Genomic DNA, 5269 nt, shown 5'->3' on the forward strand with positions numbered 1-5269 from the left:
GCTTCCTTAATCTCTTCCTCTTATAACTGTCACCATGTCCAAACTCCAGTGACCAGTTCTATGAATAAAATCATTCAAACTCCCTGCCCTATATAGAGGCATTGCCAAATTTTTTTTTACTTCAAATAGTGATGATGAAACTAAACAAACTCTACTAACTTACACTAATCCATCAAAAAGCAACTGGATGCTGTTTGGAATTGTCCCTAGATATTATTGGTTCTGTGCCTAATACCACAGTTACACAAAACACTGACATCTTTCCAGGTGTATTCTTCGATGATTTGGGATGTTTAGAACTTTAGATATGTGATATTGTTAAGGCAAAAATGAAAAACAATAAATGCCATTAGAAGGCTTCAGGTGAGCTGAAAACAGTCATGATAATTTCAAACTTCTAATGATCACTGCATTCTGGAATTAGCCTTTCAATGCTCCCAGGTCTAAAAAAGGTAAAATAGTACACAGGCTTGAATGTCTTACTCTTTTTTTTTCTGATTTTCTTTTTCTTTCTTTTTTTTTTTTTTCTGTTTGGTCATTGATATTACAGCTTTCAAATGCTGAACCAAACCCCTGTGACAGTGGACTTCAGCCTGAACACAAATAATAGAACAAGAGAAAAATTCAATATCTAAAAACATTTAATGACCCCTACAGGTTTTGTGTTCACACAGACTTGGATGCTAATATTTTTACAGTGCTGTGCTCTGCCTATTGCCATGAATAGGCTTGGAAATTCCAGCTAGCACTCGTGAAGGAAATTCCACTCACAAGGAGGTATCTCACTTTACTAATAGTGTTGCGAAATTTGGCAATTATATATTAAAGTAAGACACACTGATTAAACTGCATTACCATATTTATTATCTGTTGCATTTTTAACAGTCAGTTTTCTGTTTTCTTTGCAGTACCAAGTATAGAAAAAAAAACCTAAAAATAAATTTCTGATGAAATTTATAAAGTTATAGTTAAAGAAACATTATCCCTAAAATTACCATTTGAATGATAAGCAATTTTGGGAGTAATTATAGTGCACACTCTACATTCAATGCATTCTGATATATGGATAATTACTCCTGGTAATATGTGTTAGTTAGATTTTATAACAACAATAACAATTTATTGCAAAATTAATTCCTTGGCACAATTTAACATTTATTGATGTGAAGTCAAAGTGAATTGATTTTATTGCAGACCAGTTGTGATACGTTTTCCCTATGCTCCTGCCCTAATTGGTTATTATAGGTCATTTTGGTATTTAGTTTTAAAAATAAATTAATTTGGTACCAAGGTGCATTTAGTAAAATGGCAAGATATTTACAGCTCATGTGGTTTTATTTAAATAAAAAATGGTAAGGTAATGCAATCATCTTTGGTTATAAAGTGATGGATGAATTGAAAACATTTCTGAATCAGGTCAATGGTAGTGATGATTAGTGCATTGTTAATCAAGTTGCTGAGATTGCTATCAAAAGCTTTATCTCTTTCACTCAGACTGGTGAGAGGATCATGAATATTAAACAGATTCAAATAGATCTGCACTCATGTAATATGGAGCACTACAAATGAAAAGGCTAAATGAACCCAGACTGTGACTTTATGCACTGATATATCTCTTAACCAAAGAGGAATGTCTAATCCATCTCTGTACTTGTATGAGGCTACATACACTGCAAGAATACAAAGACAAAGTATTTCATGTACCATATGCATTTTATGGGCTAAGTACTTATTTACAACCCTATCCATGTGAAGAAAAAAATAGCTGTGGAAAGGTTTGTCAGGATTGAAACAATACTAGTATAGGCCAGATTTTAATTTCTACAACACCAGTAAAAATCCAAATACTGTACTTGAAATTAGCAGCCTCATCTCCATTATGTTGCCCCTGCTTTATTATTGCTGACTTACTTGGATTTATGATTTAGGTGATTGTATAGTTTAATTGTATATCTGGAATCCTTTAAATGACTTCAAACCTTAGAGGAGATGTAACAATTAATGCATGTAATCACAAATGTATGGTACAAATAAGTGGACAGTGGAGACCTGAAAGCTGCACACATGCAGGTGTGTGCTTAACTGAGTGCTCTGAGAAACACTGTGGATTCTCAGCTGGATTAACCAGAGACACAAGGCTAAACTGCTTCTATTCTGCAGCTACAAGGCCTTCACTAAAACCAGGTCTTTGCGATCAAATATCCAGAACGAAAATCCCAGATGAACAAAACGGAATGAAAAATCTAACCTTTTGCTTGTGTCCATTTAATAAGTAATATGTCAGAAAGAAGCTAGAACAGGTCAGATGATAGCAGCTGTCTTGCCAGGGAAAGATACTGACTCTAGACTGAGTTCTTTTAAAGCTGGTTTAAATAAGTTTAGAGGCTATTTAATCTTACATGAGTGTAGAGCCTGTACCTCTGCAGTACAGCAGCCTGTAGTGCAAACAGACCCTTGGATTGTCTCAGATGTGCTGCTTTTCCATAAGCAATGATGTAGTAATTCAAACCTACTCATGACTGCTAATTATGAGAGGTAAATTCTTATAAAGTTACCATTTTAGAGAAAAGACTTAGAACTAAGGCTCAGTTAGGGAATAGCAATGCAGTCTGAGACAGTCACTCTATCTAAGGAGTAGTTTTCAATACACTGTGGTCATTGGTAAAAATACTCTTTTTATTTATATATAGTTTAAGGGATTTATATAGAATTTAGAAAACTTTTACTAATGCAACCAGCAGAAATATTGAAACTTCAAAAGTTCTTGAAGATAATGTTTCTTTTGCACCTGCACCACAAAAACAAAGCCATTTTGAAGAGGAGGAATATATACAGACAAATTGCATAGTAAGTGTGTGACTGTACTTAAACTCATGTAGTATTAGACTAGCAGAGATTTAAACCAGCATAATAAAACCATTACTTGTTTTTGTATTTCACACACAACCATGTGAGTGTGTGAAACCACTGTATAGGCCATACAAATTAAAATATATGGCAGAGAAAATATCCCATCACAGCTTCTGAATCTGAAAATTTACCTTTGAATCTGAGAGAGGCACTAAATGAAAAACATCCCTAGTCAAAGCTGATCCTGCTGATTTATGTAGACCACCCTGAGCACAGTGCAAGATGGAGACCACCAAAGTCACTTGTCACGGTTAAACTGCAGTGAGCCCCAGTCCTGCATCACTCTGTGTCTCTCTCCTGTTTAGTCTCTCCCCAGCACAGAGGCTGCCATCAATAACCCCCCTGCCTGCTGGGGTGGTTTTGATGCTCTCCAACGTTGTACTGTGTGAGCACATTCCAGGCTGGAAAATAAACACATTAAAAAGCGCCATAGCTCTCTCATCACCTCCTCGGCAGCAGGATTTTTTATCTTTTACTCTCAGGGAAGACCATGCTAAGGGGTGGATTTTATACTTTGATCTGAAGAAGCTGGGATTCCCAGAAGAGCTCATCTCTTTGAGGATGGAGACACATTGTGGGTGAGTGGTCAGGAAAGCTCTGTCTTCCACAGTCCTAACTTTAGTTTTTATCTTTGACTCTAGAGAGCTCAGTGGACTGGAGATCTCTTGGGAGGTCATCCATAGTAGCTTAGGCTAATCTCATGGATGGCTTTGAAGTTGAGGAGTAAGACCTGTAATATAACCAGATATTCAATGAAGAGTAAGGCAGGCATAATTGTAGCTTGCCTTTTAAAGTCAGATTCTAAATGTTAAGTTAGCTGGAACAATTCAGGTAACCTCTTTGTTGGTTGCTGCAACACCAGAGCCTTCAATGAATTTGCCCATTTTTTATCAGGGCTGGATGTAGCCCAAAGCATGCCAGTTTTTTCCCCAGAGATTTGAATTCTAGATCTGAATCAACCAGCAGGGCCTCACTCATCTGCATTCCCTCCCTGTCACCTGCTAGACTGTGTTCTAATTGTGGCAAAATTGTGTCACCATGCACCTGAACCTTGAGAAAAACAAAGACACTTAAAAATGAATCAATAAAATGATGAAAATAAAACACAATGAGTTTTCTACATATAAGATGCATTGCTGAGAGTGATGCAAATACATTACACAGTAAAAAGCAGACAAAAATGCAGGCTTTAGCACTTTAAACCCCTGTGCTGAAAAGCCCTCTGTACTTATTGCTAGCTCTTAACTAGCTGTCAGCTGACTAAATTAGTCAATCTCACTGTCTTGTGGGATTTTTTTTTTTAATAGGGAATATCACAATGATCCTGTAACTGGACATGAGGAACTACACTTACCATTACTATATATATAAAATAAAATATGATTGGGTTTTTTTTTGCCCTATTTATCCTGGTGCCTCACTTATTCAGAAGTTTAAATCAAGGTAAACTCTGCTAAAGTTGGCAGAATTAAAACAATGTAAAAGTGATGTACATGAATGGGAGGAACTGTGTGCCCAGTCTAGAACATGCTAAATTAACATTTGTGTGCTATTCTACCTGAAGAACACTTCTGGATCCTAAGTGCTGAGGTATTTGAAGTCTTACTGCAAATCCACAGAGCAAGAGCTGGCTTACATTTAATCAAAGAGTGGAAGTAGATGTTGAATACAGAAGCAGCAGTGTGCAAGAGGAAAAGGAATGGAGGGAGCTGGTATGACACTTCCTCAAGGCAGCCAGGACCATCTTGGGTGTTTCTGGTTAGAGCTGTGTTTTAGGGTATCATTATTTTAAATCAGCATATTTCATATATTTGACTAGGAAAAAGCTCAAAAATTTCTCTGTGTCCTGCAGAGGGATCTTAAAAGATGAAGAACAAAATATTCACAAATCTAAGCTGAGAAGAAGGGTTATTAGGAGATACAGGAAGTTGATATTCAGTCAAATTACAGCCCTACAGCCATTTCAGGATGTCTTTGAAATCACTGCAGTCATAGAAAAATGAAAGAGTAGCCAGAGAATGTTGGTTCAGAGCTGGATCAGCTCAGTATGCATGCAATTGAATTTTGAAAAAATATAAATTTGGTAGTTATATGTAGTCCATAGATCAGTAATTTAAATATGTCTGCAGGAAAGGTTTTTCCTTTGCCAGTGACATTCCCTTCTTCTATCCAAAAGAAGGGCTTAAAAAATTAAAGTTACAGTCCACCATCAAGGACATAGATTTAAAACCAACTTATTCTACCATTCTCAAAGCAATGCCAGTGTTGTTAAACAAAGCATTTCACAAGATGTTGCAAAATTATTACAGTCTATCATTGAGCATCTTTGGACTAAAGGTATAATCTGGCATAAAATAAC

Source organism: Passer montanus, unplaced genomic scaffold (genome assembly GCF_014805655.1).
Source record: "Passer montanus isolate IOZ18808 unplaced genomic scaffold, ASM1480565v1 scaffold48, whole genome shotgun sequence".
NCBI classification, from domain to species: Eukaryota; Metazoa; Chordata; class Aves; order Passeriformes; family Passeridae; genus Passer; species Passer montanus.